Source organism: Prionailurus viverrinus, chromosome C1, assembly GCF_022837055.1.
Source record: "Prionailurus viverrinus isolate Anna chromosome C1, UM_Priviv_1.0, whole genome shotgun sequence".
Classification (NCBI taxonomy): Eukaryota; Metazoa; Chordata; class Mammalia; order Carnivora; family Felidae; genus Prionailurus; species Prionailurus viverrinus.
The window spans coordinates 47,897,038-47,917,515 of NC_062568.1; positions in this window are offsets into that span (position 1 = coordinate 47,897,038).

The following is a 20,478-nucleotide window of genomic DNA, read 5'->3' on the forward strand; positions in this document are numbered from 1 at the left end:
GTAAAATTGCCAAAAGATGTAAAATTTATAATTTTAAAACTTAGGGAAAATTTTTGATGTAGATATTCTAAGTCAATATTTATTATACTTAATTCTATTATTAAAACATTATGGAGTACTATTTTAATATACTATAAGTGATACCAAAGAATTTAGTAACATGATGGAGGGCATTTATAAAGATACACTCTATACAGAATACAATTCACATTAGACTTTCATAGAGCTTTAATTGTAAGATTCCTAAGCCCTTAATGGTCATCTATAATACATATGTACTTTTTCTCTTTTGTAGACCTTTACAACAGAAGATTGTCAGCATGCAAACTCATTAATTGATATTAAAAAATATAGTTATTGCTCATAATACACAAGACAACATGCCACATGCTAGGAGAAAAAGAAAATATAAAGTGGTATTCAGTCACAAAAATATGCCACCTAAAACTTAAGTTGGGAGTACTACAAGCAGAGAATAGAGGAGTTGAGGAATCTGTATGTCATTTCCAGTCTAAACACCTCTGCCATACTAGGAAGGCTCCCGACGACTTGAACCCATTTTACTGAACAAATTTAATTTTCGCCTTCTGCTAATTCCTTCCACTCTGTTTTAAATGACTCTCTCACTCTTGCTAAGATGTACTGTTCTCATCCTTGCCTTCTCTTGCTTACGCTCTTCCTCTGCCTGCATTGTCCTTGACCTCTCTCTCTAGAGCAAAGCCTTTAAGATTCAGCTAAAGTGTCGTTTCACCTTGAAACCTTTTTTGACTAACCCAAAGGACTGTTGACTTTGTGTAAGGCAATGTTCAAAGTGCTTAACATATGTGACCATATCTATCACAGCTTCATAGGGAGATAGCACTCTGTTTCAGAGATGCAAAAAGCTCAGAGCGGTAAAATAGCTACCTCAAGATACACAGCAAAACAAGTAGTAGAGTCCAGATTCATGCCCCATGTATCTGATTCAGACACCTGTGTAGGTGAGGAATTACTCTGTTATTTTGCTCCCTTTCTCATACTTTTCTATCTGAACTCATATTTTACACAGTGCCAAATTATTCAGCACTTAATAGTTCTTGGGTTCACGGTTACTACTCTGGGCTCTTCAGTTAGACTGTAAATGCAGAGAAGTTTGTCTACCACTCCAGCCTAAGACCATGCATTTCACTTGATGGGTTGAAGCTCGTTAATCTACAGCATTCTAATGTATTAGACAGAAAGCTATGCTTCTCAGATGATTACTATTTTGCCACTGGTTTGGGTTGTCTGTAGTTGTTTTCACTCCATGGGACTCTTTACCTTCTAGTGCACTATAAAATGTGAAGTTCCAAAGGAATATCTTAATTTTCATTCAACAAGTCGTTATTGAGTGAGGATTGTGTGATAACATTTTGCCAGGCAGATGGGGAAAAAATACCAAAAAGGCTTAAGGCAATCTCTACTCTTAAGAACCTTAAAAAAAAATTAAAAAAAAAAAAAGGGGGGGCGCCTGGGTGGCGCAGTCGGTTAAGCGTCCGACTTCAGCCAGGTCACGATCTCGCGGTCCGTGAGTTCGAGCCCCGCGTCAGGCTCTGGGCTGATGGCTCAGAGCCTGGAGGCTGTTTCCGATTCTGTGTCTCCCTCTCTCTGCCCCTCCCCCATTCATGCTCTGTCTCTCTCTGTCCCAAAAATAAATAAACATTGAAAAAAAATTTTTTTTTTAAAAAAAAAGAAACTTATTATCTTGTTGGAAAGAGATTTTATCTATATTAGATTTTATCTATATCTATATTATAGACATATGCTATTTTATTAAGTATATGTTACATGTAAGTATATAATATACATATGTATATAAGTCTATACACAAAACATGAGTTTATACATAAAATATGCTTTAGTACAGTGTGTAGCATATGGCAAGAACTTAATAAGTAATTTATTAAGGGGTAGGGATAAGGGGATGGGTGAAATAGGTAAAGGGGATTAAGAGGTACAATCTCCCAGTTATAAAATAAGGAAGACGTGGCAGTATAATGTATATCATAGGGAATATAGTCAATAATATGGTAACAACTTTGTATGGCGACAAATGGTAACCAGACATTGTGGTGATTGTTTCATAAAGTACGCAAATATCAAATCCCTATGTTGTACACCTGAAACGAATACAATATCGTATGTCAATTATTCTTAAAATATCCATCCAGTTGTCATAAATGGAACATAGTGCACAAAACTTAATCTGCCATCATTCATAATAGCTATCATTTATTGCCGCAGATATCATTCAGCAAATATTTAGCATGTTTCTAAACAGAAACTTAACAGTCTGTCAAAATCAATGCTGAGAAGGAAGTATGAAAAACATAACAAACTGCACTTTTTCTTATGGAGCTCTCTCCTGAAAAATGCCTTCTATACTAATTCCTTGGTATGAGCTCACTTTTTCCAGTAACATTTCTTTCTCCTCGAAAATGGGATCGGGAAAAAAGGACAATATTTTTGTACATCTAGTTCAGATGAACTCTGATTCTTATTTTATTCTAGTATTAACATCATCAATATACAAATGCTCTCTTTTATGATTGTTTACATTATATGAATTTGTATACACCAGCTTAGGGCGAGGTAAATTAAATGGAAAGATATCATCGTTAGGTCTAGTATCAAAAACCTTATGTGGCTCTTCAATTCTGTGACTTACTTAGTGGATTACAATGAAGCCTCAGCTAAGGGGCTGGTAATTTAAATTATAAGCAGAGGGTTCAACGCTGTGGCTAATTCATTACTCACACATCTCTAGTTGAGGTAGTAATTTAAAGTCATGTGTGTCACATTAATTGTAATCTTGTTTCCAAATGACAAGATAAATATCTCAAGGAACATAATGTATTATGGTCATAGGTCAAACCAAATGAATGTCTAAAATAGATTAGCACTAAGTGCATGCAATATGTCATGTTTATAAATTTTGAAAAGGATAAATTATATTAGCATTTAGCAGATTGTTCATTACACATCATCAATGTTTAGCTTTAAGTGCATTAATACTTAATTCAGTTACCGCATTGTCTGAAAATACCACACACAGAGATGCCACAAAATCTCTTACTAAAAATCTAATATTAAAAAAAAAAAAAACCAGAGCAAGCTAATTCATACCCTCTCCCACCAGGATTTTATCACTTTGTTTCACCTATGTGTGACATCGATATATTGTGGCCCTGACTTGAGTCAGATAAGGGCAATGTTACAACTGGCAAAAGAAGAAAATTGCCAAAACGCCAGGTCCCTACCCATTTGCATGTATATCTCTTCTAATTTAAGTCTCTCCATCAGCTGGCACTGCATCAGAACCTCAACCACTGTCCTAGAGTAGAAACCCCAACACCACATGGCAAAATAAGTGCAAAATAAGGATGCAGGCTGCTACTGAAATTATAAAATAGACAGCTGGTTTTTAGAGTTGAGCTTAAATTTAACTGTTGTGATTTCAATATGGATTCATCAGTTTTCCTATCTACAAGCCGTGACATCCCTGGTGATTTATCCAACTCTCTCTCACCATCTCTACAAGTCATTGTACACTGGTATCTTAGCTTCATATTACTTGGATCAGTATTTTGAAAAGCCACTCAAGGTAGAGTGAGGACACGGAAGAAGGAGCAGCAAACCAGCTAACCCCCGCTCACAGAAATATTCTGTTTAGCTAGCACAGGTGTCTTTGTGGTTTTGCAGTTCGTGTGTATGTTTTTCATGGAATTGGAGTGTCTTTAAAGCAAGGCAGACAGCCCCCAGCTCATCAATGGCTTCCTCTACTCCCTCTTTCCTTACACAAGCCGTCCCACAGCAGTGTGAGCCACAGGCAGTAGAGTTTGCAATAGATGGTTGCTGCTCCGCTAAAGATAGGACGTTTGTTTTGCCAAGTGCAGTTTGCATGGATCCAAAATGATCAAGACAGCAGAGGAGGTTTTTAGGGTCTCTGGAAGGGAAGAGAAGGGGAAAAAATGGCAGCTGAGACCACTGGGAGGGAGAGGGAATTTGAGGATGAACACCAAACTAATCATATGGAGGTTCTGCTGGGCTGTGTGGAGTGGGAATCCTACACTCTGGTACAAAAGAGTCTTAGTAAAATATTAATACCTCATAAATGTATTCTAAAATTGGATGTGTTCTGAGGAGCCAACCAAGTGTTCAGTGCCTCAGTACGAGGCAGGGATTGAGGATATCTTGGGCTACCTTTGGCTTAACACAAAAGAGTAAATCCATGCACTGGGAATTCTTTCTCCATCCACGTTATTACATGAGAGTATCCTGCCACACGACTAAGAAAGTTAACTGTATTTAGCTGGCAGAGAGGTGTCGGGTCCATGACCAAGGCTTGGCCAGTCAGATGTTGCTGCTGGCATTTAGAAACTTGAGAAGGTGAAGGAGAAGGACACAGAGACAGTTTGAAATTATTTACAGTTCAGTGTATCCCAGGAAAACATTTAGTCATAAGTGGAGTTTTTCAAATAGTCCAGAAAACTCAGAATGGATCTTTTACTCTGTTCTAATGGGGACCAAAATATTTTTTTTAAAGAATAGTTAACATACGGTGTTATGTTAATTTCAGGCGATTCACAATGTAGGTGATTCAGCAATTCTACATATTACTCAGTGCTCATCATGAGAGATGTACTCTTAATCCTCATTTCCTATTTCACCCATTTTCCCTACCCATCTCCCCTCTGGTATAACCATCAGTTTGTTCTCTATAGTTAAGAGTCTGGTTTTTTGTTTTTGTTTTTTGGTTTGTCTTTTTCTGTTTCTTAAATTCCACAGGAGTGAAATCACATAGTATGTCTTTCTCTGACCTACTTTCCTTAGCTTTATACTCTCTAGATCCATCCATGTGGTTGCAAATGGCAAGATTTCATTCTTTTCTATGGCTGAGTAATACTCCATCATACACACACACACACACACACACACACACACACACACACACACACATATATTGCTTCTTCTGTATCCATTCATCTATCCATCCATGGACCCTTAGGCTACTTCCATCATTTGACTATTGTATATAATGCTGCAATAAATATAGGGGTGCACTTATATTTTTGAATGAGTGTTTTTAGGTTCTTTGGGTAAATATGCAATAGTATAACTACAGGATCATATGGTAATCTATTTTTAATTTTTGAGTGAATCTCTATACTGTTTTCCACAGTGGCTGCACTTGTTTGCATTCCCACCAACAGTGCACAAGGGTTCCTTTTCTTCACATCTTCACCAACCCTTGCCATTTCTTCTGTTTTTTATTTTAGCCATTTTGACAGGTATAAGGTATTATCTCATTGTGGTTTTGATTTGCATTTCCCAGATGATTAGTGATGCTGAGTGTCTTTTAATGTGTCTGTTGACCATCTGAATATCTTCTTTGGAGAAATGTCTATTCATGACTTCTGCACATTTTTTAATTGGATTATTTGTTTTTTGGTGTTGAATTGTATAAGTTCTTTATATATTTTGGATATGAACCCTTTATTGGATAGTTCATTTGCAAATATCTTCTCCCATTCTGTAGATTATTTTTTAGTTTTGTTGATAGTTTCCTTTGCAGTGTAGAAGCTTTTTGTTTTGCTGTAGTCCCAATAGTTTATTTTTGCTTTTGTTTTCTTGCTTCAGGAGATATTTCTAGAAAAATGTTGCTAAGGCCAATGTCAGAGAAATTACTGCTGGTGTTCTTTTCTAGGATTTTTATGGTTTCAGGTCTCACATTTAGGTCCTTAACCCATTTTGTGTTTATTTTGTGTGTGGTGTAAGACAATGCTCCAGTTTTGCCAACACTGAGACCAAAATATTTTTTTAAACTTCATATTAAGCTTATTTAGAAACTACATCAATATTTTCAGTTTAAAAAATATGTACAGGATACAAAATTCACAGGGAAAGTATAACTGTTAAAATCTTCTTGCCTGGATTTATTAACATACAGTATTGTGGATTCATTTTGAGAGCTCACATTCCAATTGACTATTATCAACTGTGTGACTGTGGACAAGTCACCTCCCTGTGCTTCGGTTTCTTTATCTACAACTTCAACCACTAAAGGCAAAGTGGGGGGTGACTAGCGTAAAGGACAGCAGAGTCACAGCTGCAATCAGAATAGTCTGAGTCGTGCAGACCTATGGTGTGAACTAGTATTAGTCAGCTGGAACTGCCCTAATGAACCCCACGGACTGGGTGGCTTGTACAATGGAAAGCTCTTTTCTCACACTCTGTAGGTGGGAAGTTTAAGGTCTGCTTCCTCCTGAGGCCTCTCTCCCAGACCTGCAGATGGTCTGTGTTCTTGTGTTCCTACATTTCTCTGTGTTCCTACATCTCTGGTGTCTCTTCCACTTCTTTTCTTGATGTTTATTTATTTATTTTGAAAGAGAGAGGGAGCACAAGCAGGGAAGGGGCAGAGAGAGAGGGAGAGAGAGAATCCCATGCAGCCTCCGTGCTGTCAGTGCAGAGCCCAACTCAGGGCTAGAACTCCTGAACCAGGAGATCATGACCTGAGCAGAGACCAAGAGTCAGACACTTAACTGACTGAGCCACCAAGGCGCCCCTCTCTTCCTCTTCTTGTAAGGACATCAACCATAGTGGATTAGAGCCCCCACATTTATGACCTTATCTAACCTCAAGTACTTCTGTAGAAGCCGCATCTCCAAATATAGTCTCATTGGGGGTTAGGGCTGCAACATACTGGTTTTGGGGAGACCGATGCAGTCTCTAATAGGTATGAAGAGTGCCTACTTTGCAGTGCTGCTAGGGTAATCACATAAGTTAATATCTGTAAAGTATTTAGAACAGTGGCTGGTATGGAGAAGGGCCATGAAAATTGTTTATTAAGTGATTTTGAAAAAATGTAGACTTTTTTAAACCTGAGTTAATATCCTCACCTCTAAAATGAGAGAGGCCTTTCTCTCTTCCTGACAGGTAAGAAGAATCAGGCATGTATGTTAGTGATCTATTTCTACATAACAAATTGACCTGAAATTTAGCAACTTAAAACAAAAATAAACTTTTATTATCTCGCACAATTTCTGTGGGACAAGAATTCAGGGGCAGCTTAGCCAGGCCATTCGGGCTTAATCTCTAATGAAGCTGCAATCAAGGCATCAGCTGAATGCTTAACTGTGACTGGAGGAGCCACTTCCAAGATGGGTTCCCACACGTGGCTGACAAGTTGGTGCTGTTTTTGGCAGGAGGCCTCAGTTCCTTACCATGTCTACTTCTCCAAAAGGCTGTGTTAAGTGCCCTCACAAGATGGCAGCTGGCTTCCTCTAATGCAAATGATCCTTGAGAAAGCAAGGCAGAAATAACAATGTCTTTTATGTTTTGGTCTGAGAAGTTACAAACCATTACTTCTACCATATTCTATTGGTCACACAGATCAGCCCTAATGCAATATTGGGGTGGAGCTGGGAGGTCTGCACAAAAGCATGAATACCAAGTAGCAATCATCAGTAGGAACCCATCTTAGAGAACGGCTACCATACTTGGCCAGCCAGATGCTCCTGCCAGGACTTCAAAATCTGTGGAAATGAAACAAAGATACAGTGGCGGTAAAGATTACTCATATCAAGTGAGGACAGCACTGGTTATAGCCAAAAAATTATCCTGGTGTGTCCTGCACTGTATTTTTGATTGTCCAACTTTTTTATTTTTTTATTTTTTATTTTATTTATTTTTTTTGTCTAACTTTTTTAGATTCTCATTCTCTAATCCTATTTCCCCGTCTTCCAAACAATTCTGTGACAGGCCCAATATTTTTTCAGTAGTTTGTTTTTTAATCTGGTGTCAGTTGGCTTCCATTGTTTGTGACCAAGAAGCCAGACTGATCTAATGTAGAAATCTTCCCCACCCATTAATCTTCTTCCTCCCTCAGACTTCATATCCCAGGTCACATACTATTTCCCCCCCACCCCCACCCCGAGCCCTCAGACTAGAACAAAGCAGAAAACATGACTATCATGTTCCACACTATATACCTCACATCTCACGTGGCAAGTCTCTCAAAAAAAAAAAATGAAAAATAAAAGTCTAATACAAACTTTTTACTCTCTTTATGATTTTTGTGAGAAAGTGGACATCTTTCAATCATGCATTTTAGTTTGAACTGAGAATGATACCACCTTTGTTTATTTTTACATTTTCCAATGCATTTGTTTTATTAATTTTGAAATTAGTGTTATCAAAGCTCAGTTTAACGTTGCCATCCTCTGCCACCAAGGAGTCCAGTTGAATATGTACTTTATTTAGTAAAATACATACTTCATTCTTTCCCTATGGAGAGGCTAACATGTAAGTTTTCTTTACGAACATGGAATTTAAAAAGGAAGGGGTTAATTATTTGAATTCATTGTTCAATGGCATCTGGCTAAGGAAACATGACTGAGAAGGGAGATACTCCTGCCAAGATGTCTGACGGGTCCATGAGCCAGGACTGCCAATGCAGCCCCTCTGCAGGGATGGAAAGTGCCAATACTTGACTCTCTGGCCCTCATTTTTCTCTGCCGGCCCACGACCCCTCCCCTCTTCCACTTGTTTTACTCTTTCTTGAGATACGTTCCTAATACCCACACCTAAATTTGATGTTGTGGGAATAATTTATTTTAATTTTATGCTGATCAGGTTCAGAAGCTAGAAAGCAGAAGAAGGAGTTGCAGAATTCTTAGGAATAACTCTTTAAGCTTTGGTTTCTGTTTTTGTGGGTTTTTAAAAATTAATATGGTAAAATCAATGTGGCCTTCATTACCAGCTTGAGGTATAATTAAGATCATAAATCTTTTTAATATTCAAATTAATCATTCAATCCCCCACAGGACCAATTTAAAACGAAGTCCAATGGCTACCTCTTGAAATCTTTCCCTTTCTTATGTAACCCAATGGGGTCATCTCTGTTTCTCAGCTACTCATTGTTAGCAGGAGAATTAACAAAGGAGGCAAGGAGGAAGGGAGGGAGAGAAAGAGAAATACTAAAGAAGGAGAGAAGGCAAGCACTCCAGTTGTCTGACCAGTACCAGCCCCAACATTCAACTGCCATTTCTGTTGTCACCGCTTTACCAACTCACTGCACTTAACAGATCTAGTCCAGTGCAACCATTTGAGCCTTCTACCCTCCCCAGTGACACAACACACCACAAAGGTACACCACATATAGGCTTCCAAAGTTACAGGTCTCCTTTTACCCTTTAGGGACATTGTTCTCACAATGTGCCTGTTGTGACAGAGAGGTCTTCCAACCACAGACCATGAAGGGATGAATCTTCCTTCATAATGTTCTAGAATTCACTAGTCAAACATCTGTCTTCCCTCAGGGCGACTGCTCCTTCAGAGACACAGGGAACTTATTTGAAATCATCTCAGTCATATGATGCTCTTCTGATAGATGGTCTCCATTGAAATGGGGAGATTGTTTCCCCCTTAGAAGTCTTTGACAATGCAGATTTACTTCACTTTCCCAAAGTTTGCATAGCAAAGGTTCTTTGGGGGAAACGTTATCAAGCCACAAAATATTCTGACATATACTTCTCCTAAGTCAATAGTTTCTCATTTCTTCCATTTGAATAAGAAGAGAGCTTCAAGAAACTCCTCAGAATTAAGAACAATGGCTCCAATTTGGACCCTTTGGCTCCAAACTGTCACCTAGCAGAAAAGTAGCTTGCAGCTTCTTCACCATGCAAGAAAAAAAAAACAAAAAACTGTTCTCTCTTGCTGGGTATCACTCATACCTCTATTTCAAGGAAAAGATATAGCCCATAATTATTAAATATATAAGAAAATGTGGGACTGACATAAAGGGTATAATAGATAATTGCAACATTTGGCAGAGTTACCTTTGGTAACAGTACTCTAAATTTTGTCCAAATATCAAGCCATTCTAGATGCAGCCTATGTGTTTGCAGTCAACTGACTCCCCACTATCAGGTCTATGAAAGGAAGCACATATCATGAGTCTAAACTAAGTCTCTTTCCCTGGACACAGTGATAAGGGATGGGTCCATGGCTCAATATCAGTCTATAAGAACAAAGTTTTTGCTCTACTCTTGAAGGTGAGAAGTTCTCTTTCCTGTTAGATATGGAACCACCACTAAAAAGCCTATTTTAAAATGGAGCTGACCCAGAGGAAGCATAACTAGCAATAAATCCTGGTCATGGCAGATACAGAGTGTTCAGTTAATGAAACAACAAACTTCCTTTTTGGTTGACTTATTTTGGTTTGGGGTTTCTGTTGCTTTCTCTCCAAAGATTTTCATATGATATCTATGAACAAATTAGCATATCAGAAGGTTTGATGATGAACTGGGTAAAAGGAAAAGGGTGGGGAAGCACATTTCTTTTTCTCTTTAAATCTGTGCCTCTTGTAACCACTATAACAACAGGAAGTACAGTTTAATTGGAAATGGGCTAACATACTTCTAAGAATAATCATGTAAGGCTAACTGCCTGGGTAGTTTTGAAGTCAGATAAATTGGCTCTCTTGTTATAAAGTGCATCTCTCCTGATTAGTACTTGATTAAACACCAACAACAAAAATCGCCTCTTAGAACTGACATATCAACAGCTTTCTGGATTTCATTTTCTTTAGCAAGATAATGAGCATAGTACACTGTTTAGAATATTTTTAATTGGATGTATATTAGATATACATGTTCTTCTATCACCAATGCCTTGTGTGCTAAGAGTTTCATTACATCTCAGAATTACCACATAAGATTTTCTTTGTATTTGTCACAAGAATATTCCTACACACAGAGATAATTGCCACACCTTCACCATATATGTTAAGCTTTTCTTTAAAAGTATCCACTTGAAAGCTTCTACTTTTGACCACGATTTGTCCTTTTTCAAAACAGATATATTTTATATATATATAATAAACAATAAAACACATATATAATATATATATAACACATATATAATATATATATAACATATATATTTTATAAAGGAAGAAAATTTGAGTGGATTTTTGTTTCAAAAGTAAGTCCTAAGCAGCTACTGATGGTGTACTCCATGTAGTTCTGTAAGAAAAGAGAAAGGAAAAATGTGGTCCTTGCCCTTTAGAAGTTCATGATATGGTTCTAGTTACAAAACGGGCAGGGTGACAATTTTTTAGCACCATTTACACAGCAAAATACAAACTAATACAATCCAGGATCATTATATGATGAGAAAATATTTGGTAAAAAAGCTCTTAATAAATATTTGTTGTCTCTTGGAGGGAAATAAGTTAGCAGTCTTGTTAAACATTCATCGATACCTAGAGTAACATTGTATCCCCAAATCAATGATTTTTATCATTAATCTATTCAATAAGTGATTATATACATTCAATGTTTTAGCTGCTGTGTTAGACACTCATGGTCCTTCTGGCTTTAGTCTTTTACATTGATGCAATCAATTGTGCAGAATCATTATCCTTGGTTAATGACACTATCATTTATTCATTTGGGAGCCACAATTGGGTTGTTTCCAGTGTAGGGCTATTATAAACATATTATGTTTCCTAGTATACATGACTGTGTATGTATGTATATATGTATGTATATATATATATATATATATATATATATATATATATATATATATTTGTAGAATTGCTGAGTCAAATGGTATGGAATGCTTTCATTTATAAGATAATGCCAGAAATAATTATCATTATTATTACAAATAATTATTTTCTATTTATATCCCAAACAGAAATGAATGAGAAACCCCAGTGATCCACATACTCACTAACACTTAGTATTATGACTGCTTAATTTTTTCCAATCTATTGTATGTAAAATGGTATCTCACTGTGGTCTTGTTTTCCTAATTAACCCTAGGTTGAGCATCTCTTCCTATATTTTGTGGTAATATATGTATTTTCTTCCCTCCTATTATTGGCTCTGTTAATATCCTTAACATTATCAGGTACAGATATAGATATTGAAAATAGAATAGCAAATAAAGATTCTAGGGTCGCCTAGGTGGCTCAGTTGGTTGAGCATCCAACTCTCGATTTCGACTCAGGTCACGATCTCATGGTTCATGGTATTGAGCCCCACATTGGGTTCTGCACTGACAATGCAAAGCCTGCTTGGAATTCTTTCTCTCCCTCTCTCTCTGTCCTCCCCCAACTCATGCTACCTCAAAATAAATAAATATACATTTATTTAAAAAAAGGTTCTAACAAGTCAACAAAATATGAAGGATCACTTAAGAGCTAAAAGTGTCTCATATTCTTTGCTTTGTGTGTGGTGGGATGGATATGTGAAAGAAAACTTGTACTTCAGTCTAGTAAAGAAATATTAACTCCAACTATTATTCACCTTATATTACATTAGACAGCTTCACATAAGAAGACCTCAATTTCTCAGCCTTTCCCAAACATAACCTCATTCCTATGGCTCATAGAATTCCAATCAAGTCAAAAGAAGAAAGTGTGGACAGAAAAGGCCCCTTTTACACAGAATGACTCTGAGTGACTGAGAGGTTCATGAGTTCTGGTCATGGTCTGAAGATTGGCCAGGAATACAAAATTCTCAGGTCCCCCTGGAGCCACCCCTGATGGCCACATTGGGACAATCACACTGTGAGACTACAGTAAATTGCTTCAAGTAAAAGTAGAATTGGAATATACATTACAGTCAGAGGGCCAAGGAACATTTGCTTTAACCACATGACAGAATATCAATTATAGTCACACTCTCATGTTTTCAATTTCCAAATGTGAAAGAAAGATAATGATTGCGCAAAAACTTTTGCTTCCCAGAGAGTCTGACACTTACTGAAAAGCACAATGAAATATTGGAGACACTGTATAGCGATAAAGACAAACCAAAAATAATTTAACAAATTAACATAAATTTTTAAGAGGTGGAAAGAAATATATACATATTCAAGCCATATTCAAAATCTATAAACTTTTTAAGATCGTGGTTTGTTTTTTCCTCCAATGAGAGCAAGAAATTACAAAGCTTCAGGATCCAGTTTCCAAAATAAGCCTAAGAGATGGAAGAAGTCTATTGTAAAGTTGTAGTGGTCTTCATTTGCATTCACAGACTGTTGTCTTAATCCACTCTAGCTGCTATAGCAAAATACAAGAGACTGAGTAACTTACAATCCATAGGTTTATTTCTTACAGTTCTAAAGGCTGGGAAATCTAAGATCAAGTTGCCAGCATGGCTGCATTCTAGTGAAGACCTGCTTCCTAGTTCATAGCCTGTGCTGTCTCATGCTGTTCTCACATGGAAGAAGGACTAGAGATCTCCCTGGAGCCACTTTTATAAGGCATGAATCCCATGCATGAGGGTTCCACCTTTCTGGCTTGAGAACCTTTCAAAGGTACCACCTTCGAACATCATCATCACGGTGGGCATTAGGATTTCAACACGGAGATATGGCAGAGATACAAACATTTAGACTATAGTAACTATATTCCTATTATATTTTTCTTCAACATTCTAGTATTTTCAGAAAAGGCGGACGTTGAAATTTGCATTTTTTACCACTGGACAAACTGAGTCAAAGAGAATCATGGCTTTCCAAAAGCCACAAGGGGGGTTAGCCCCACAAAGAAACCAAGAAGTCACGTCTCCCAAATCTTACTGGCCTGCAGTTGGGCAAACTTCTTTCTGTTTCTCTTGTGCTAAATAAGTGAAAAACAAATAAACAACAACAACGAAAACAAGTATAATTCCAATAGTACATCAACTCAAAGCTTCTTTAAAAAAAAAAGAGCTATAAAAGTACCATGTGATCAGTCATTTTAATTCTGTGTATATATAATCTATAAAAAGCTTATGAAACTAGTTACCAGTCACCTCAACCCTTTCTGTGTGTCCTTATGAAAAAATTCCCAGATGTCACAATTGTCACACCTACTTGTTAAATTGGAGAAATTCTTGAACCACAGTAAGCAGATGCTAGAACAGATGGAAAATTTCTTTTTGGGCTGAGAAAAAGAAATTTCCAATTAAGAAATGCCTGGACACTATTTTATCTCCCTTCTAGTTGACTGAACTATGAGATTTCCTTATGTCACCATTTAGAATTTTAAAAAAACTTTCTATTTCCTCCAATATTCTTTATTTCTTCATTATATCCATAAGCATTAGCTTAACATCTGCTCATTTTTATGTCCCCCTCATAAAACTGCTATGGTGCTTTCCAAAAAAGTAGGAAATTAATAAAATATTTTCATGTGATGTTTATATTTAATGCTTTTATCCTTATGCACGTTGTATCAAGTTTGCCTCATACATTTTCTCTCTGTTCGTGTACAATTGTATACAGTATCTATTAAGTGCCTAACACTTGTTTCGTCAGTATGTTATCCCCAAGCTACCCCAAAAGAACCATTACAAAAAGCAAAATGTTTTCCTTGAACAAATAAGGAACCAGAGGTCAGCTTTTCTACCAACTATCATCCCAGCCCCCCAGATGCAATCTCCAACCAACAGTTACCTTCCTTAGTATATTTCTGGAGGGGAGGTGAGCTGGTTGACTCCTGAACCAACCACCTGGCAACTGCTCCTCTGACAGGTACTCTCGCCATGCCCTGATTCTTCTTGTGAGGCCTTTCATCCTTCACTGCTGGCACAACCCCAAGCTCTTTCCTCCCCCAATTTACCACTAATCAGAGGATACAGAGAGCAGCCTTCCTAGAAGGTCTGTGGCATTTCAATGTCCCCAGCCATTTCAATGTGCTTAATTTTGTAGTGCAGTTTTACTTTCACAGCAAAACTGAGCAGAAAATAGGGAGAGTCCTCCTATACCCCCACTCCCACACACGCTTGTTCCACTATCAACACCAGCACCACAGTGGTATGTTTGTTAAAAATCAATGGACCTACAATGACACATTACTCCAAATATATGATTTACATTACGCTTCACTCTTGGTGTTATGCATTCAATGGACTTTGACAAATGCATAAGGACATGTATCCACCATTGTAATATCACACAGAATAGTTTCACTGCCCTAAAAATCCCCTGTACTCTGCCTATCCGTCCCTCCCTCTGCCTACCCCTGGAAACCACTGATCTTTTTACCATCTCCATAGTTTTGTCTTTTCCAGAATGTCATATAGTTAAAATCATACAGTATGTAGCCTTTTCAGTTTGGTTTTATTTTCACCTAGTAATATAAATTTAAGGTATTTTCATGGCTTGATGGCTCATTTCTTCTTAGCATTGAAGATTATTCTATTCTCTGGGTGTACCACAGTTTATTTATCCATTTGCCTCCCAAAGGGCAACTTGGCTGCTTCCACGTTTGGTTCATGATGAACATTATGAATAAAGCTGCTATAAACATCACTGTACAGGCTTTTTGTGTGGACAAAAGTCTTCAGTTCATCTAAGTAACTACCAAGGAACACATGTGCTATATCATATGGTAAGAATATATTTAGTTTTGTAAGAAACCACCAAACTGTCTTCCAAAGTGGAAGACCATTTTGCATTCCCACCAACAATGAATGAAAGTTCCTGTTTGTTCCATATTTTGTCCAGAGTTTGGTGTTGCTGGTGTTTTGAATTTGAGCCATTCTAATAGGTATGCAGTGGTATCTCACTGTTGTTTTCATTTCTAATTACCTAATGACATATGATGTTGAACATCTTTTTGTATATCTGTATATCTTATTTGGTGAGGTGTCTGTTCAGGTCTCTTGCTCATTTTTTAATCGGGTTGTTTGTTTTATTGTTTTATTGTTTTCAGAGTTCTTTGTATGTTTTGGATACCAGTCTTTTATGAGATGTGTCTTTTGCAAATATTTTCTCCTGGTCTGTCTTCTTGTTCTCTTGACATGGTCTTTTCAGGAAATTTTTTCATTTTAATGAAGTCCAGTTTATCAATTATTTCTTTTATGGATCCTGCCTTTGGAGTTGTATCTAAAAAGTCGTCACCACACTCGAAGTTGTATAGATTTTCTCCTATGTCATCTTCTAGGAGTTTTATAGTTTTACATTTTACATTTAGGTCTAGGATTAATTTTCAGTTAACTTTTGTGAAGGATGTAAGGTCTGTGTCTAGATTCATTTTTCTGCATTTGGATGTCCAGCACCCTCAGTCATTTTTTCAGTGACTGCACTTCCAGATTCCCTGTGCTTCCCAAATTCCTGTTTTTTTTTTATTGTAAAATAGTTTTCCTATTTTTCATTTCCTCAGTTCTTCCAGAGGGTTTCATTTTTATAACCAAACACACTGATCCAAAGAAGCAAGACACTCCCTTACGACATGTCCTCCATTAGCATGTTAGGGAACATGTGGGTAGGAGGGATGTGCTCACTGACTTTGCCATAATTTTGTTCCAACTACAGATAAAACAGATCCAATGATATCATATAAAAAAATAAGAAATTATTGTGCTGGCATATTTCCAATTTTCATCTTGTGCTTTTTCATTCTTATCTTTCTTTCTCCTCTTTTTCAATGTTTTGTGAAATAAAACCACAAAGAGCCTTGATAATTAAATCCCGATTAAAGAATTTAAGAAATGATGGGGCACCTGAGTGGCTCAGTCAGTTGAGCATCTGACTCTTCATTTCAGATCAGGTCATGATCTCATGGGTTCATGAATTTGAGCCTCAAATTGAGCTCCACACTGATGGTGTGTGGCCTGCTTGGGATTGTCCCACTCTCCCTCACACTCTCTCTCTCTCTCTCTCTCTCTCTCTCTCTCTGTCTCTCTGCCCCTCCCCCACTCTTTCTCTCTCTCTAAATACATAAATAAATAAACTTTAAAAAAATAATTTGAGAAATGAGATTACTTGCTGTGTTTTATTTACATATATGGTCTCTATATTTTATACTTTATGTATCTGTTGGCCAATATTTAATAAACCCTCTTAATTATCAACTTTCAAATGTTTACTCTTGTATCAGGATTCTGGCATTCCTTAGCATCATGTTTTCTAAGATATATTTTTATATTATTTTATTTGAGAAAGAGAGAGAGAGAGAGAGAGAGATGGCAAGTGGGGAAGAGGGGCAGAGGGAAAGAGAAAGAGAATCTTACCCAGGCTCCATGTTCAGCACAGAGCTTGTTACGGGGCTTGATCCCACGACCCTGGGATCACGACCTGAGCCAAAATCAAGAATCACATGCTCAACCAACTGAGCCACCCAGGTGCCCCCTAAGATATATTTGAAATAAGTCAACACACTGTAGGAAATCTTTTAGTAAGTGATAAAGCACCTTCTTCCCACTTGCTTTCCAACTTCAAGAGAGCCACTGTAAAGAAAAATTATTACATTTCTTATATAATTCGAGAAAAGATTTGAGGTGCCAACTATTGTGATTCGTTTGCAAGGTATAGTAGAAAAGTTTCTTAAGAAATTATATGTCATTCCTATCCCTGATGACGTCATAAAATATATGAGGAAAAATAAAGTAGTGAGCGAGAGTAAGAAGTGCCCACCACATAGGAAGTGAACGCTGGGAAATGTGAGGGAGCCGTTACAACAAAGTATCTGTGTAAATAAGGAGTTGACGATCAGACAGCGGGAGGCGTTTTCCTGGAGTTCCACCTGTGTCCGAGCCCATTAATTTTGGGTAAATGAAGTTCCACTCAAGTTCCTTAGAGTCTTCAGCTTTGAGCTTCTATAAAAATATGCCTTAATTGATTTTGAAGAGTTAGGAATATTTCACAGACACTAACACTTATTATTCATTTGTGTTTCAGCCTTTACTTTCACAGGCCTTATAACAACTTATTGAATAAGTTGTTATAAATATTTATAAAGACACTTCTCATATCCTGGAGTAAATTTGGTGTTCTCCTGCCTTCTATGAAAGCAGGTAAACAGAAACAGAGAGGAATTAAATGAATTTTTTTAAAAGATAAGAGAAGCTTGAAGATACATAGGCAATCATTCTAAACTATCTTCCCTAGAAACTATTTCCTTTCTACCAAACTTCTGAAAATGAAAGGATTTTCCAGTTAAAAAGGAGGAAATGTCTAAAATCCAACGAGGGTCACATATAAGCATCAACACATAATTTTCCTCTAACAATTTAAAATTAATTGCCAAGGCTCTATAAGACTGGTGATAAATTAAGATTTAATACCAAAGAAAAAGTTAAAAAATAAAACTTTAACCTCATTACAGAGTTAGGCTTTATATATTTATCCTTTTTTCCTCTTTAAATTCTGTTTAATTTTACATGTAATTTGTAGGTTCTCTGCTATTTTTCAATAATGCCTTTGTTTTCCCAAATAAAAGATGTAATGATCTCATGAATTCGCTCTAAATTAAAGTTTTACAGAGACGCCTAGGTGGCTCAGTGAGCATCCAACTTTGGCTCAGATCATGATCTTGCAGTCTGTGAGTTCAAGCCCCGCGTCGGGCCCTGTGCTGACAGTTCAGGGCCTGGAGCCTGCTTCTGATTCTGTGTCTCCCTCTTTCTCTGCCCCACCCCCACTCATGCTCTGTCTCTCTCTCTCTCTCTCAAAAATAAATATTAAAAATAATAATAAAAATAAATAAAGCTTTACAGTAAAACTCGTTACCTCTTTATGTTGTTCGTTGCTTTTCTTCAGAAAACAAGTTTGAAAGTTAAATACCTCCATCACAAGCCAACAAAATATGATCATTTTTTTTTTTAAACTACTGCCCAATGCTGCATTTGGGGCCTCTTTCGCAAATGTGTGATTACATTTTTATGCAATTGAAGCAATAACAATTTCTCCTCCAAATTACTTTGTATCCCCCAACCAAGTGAGTTTTAGTGTATGAAACAAAAGTGTACTGAGGTTTGAGAAGACTGTCCGAGACTGTCCTATTCAGAGACTTGGCTGATTTAATCTGAAATGAGTGCATCTCCATTTTTTACTCACTGCAAACAAAGAGCTCCCAGCTTTTTGGTAGCAACAATGAGAAACAATTAAAGACTGGTGAGTCACTGTTCAAATCATCAGCCCAGCTGAGGAATTGGCCATTGACAGCTGGACTGACAGAATATTATGAGTCGTCAAAGGAAGCCCATAAGAACCATATGGAGTGACATACCAACACTTTTAATGTGCCCATCAGAAACTCCCACAGCTGATGGCGTTCACACAGCTGTAGGTTATTAGGAAGGAGCCTTAAATGAACGAGGGAGCCCTCTTTAGGGTCATTCGCTATCATAATAATGTTAACTAAAACCTGCTGGTGGCAAAGCAACTTCATAGAGAGGAACCATATATCACAGTTTTTTGACACCTGACATAAGCTACAGGGAGTTCTATCTTTTGTGTGTTTTGAGAAATTAATTTTATGTCGGAGTTTTATAGTGATCTCCTAGGGCTAATAAATGTAGCTTTTTTACCTGACTTGCAGAGCTCTTAAAATTTCAAAATATGCCTTTATCAAATACATAAAATTTTACTTAAACTACACATAAAAAAAAGAGCTAAAAAAATAAACACAAAAAGCCTCTAAATAATTTCTTGAACATCTCAAGTAAATAACCAAATAATTTTTTTGGTCTACAACCAACATGAAAGTTTTGAAATATTATTCTGAATAGCCAAGGCTCCATTTGAAGGGAAGATATAGGAGTAGGTGCACTTCTCTGAAAATTATTTCTATAATGTTACTGATAACAGGTTAAGGATATATTACTTATTAGTAAAATCAATCACTAAGTAAAGTGTAGTTTCAGGATAAACCCAACCTGTAACTGTCATTCTACAGTGGAGAAGCCAGGTTCTTTGCCCATTTGAATTTCAAGTATGCCAGAGTTTAGAAAATTATGGTAAAATAAGTCTCACATATCATAGTCCAAAAACATTCTGTGACTCTCTCTACCGTTCTTTCAACAAACAGTAAGTACCTGTTATGTGTAGGATCCCAAGATCCCCATAATTAATAACTCTGACTCAATTTAAGAGCTTCTGTTTCTGGACATGGCTAAGAGAAATGAAGTCAAGAATTAGGCTAAACATATTGGCCTCTGCCAATAAGGAAAGCCAGAGAACCACTCATGGCTCATTATAAGATAATGATGAGATTTTTCTCATATGTATAGATGCTTTACTCAACAAGGTTAATATGGTTGAATCAATAAAGCACTTAATCAAAAAGCACCACCAAGAAACCTATTAACTAAAAGAAAAAGAAAGTTTTTAAGGTTTCCTTTTCCATTATAAGGCTTCTCTATAGACGAATAGCGCCTGAATTAGGACCAAGGCTAACAGAAAGCATTACTTTGATGCAATACCATTTTTTCTCTTTCCTATGCACAGCTGTCACTTCATCCACAGACCACCGCATGTGGCATTCACGTAGATGAGAAGCTGCAGCCTCAAGCAGGTTTAGCTGCTGACAATCCAACGAGCAAATGTCTAAGAAGCACATTCAGGGGAGGCATGGTGGAAAGTGACTCCCAACTCCAGGACATTCCCTTGATTCCCCTCTTGATTTTTAAGTTTTTCCGTTCTCAAATTTCTGTTTTGTATTATTTTATGACGTGG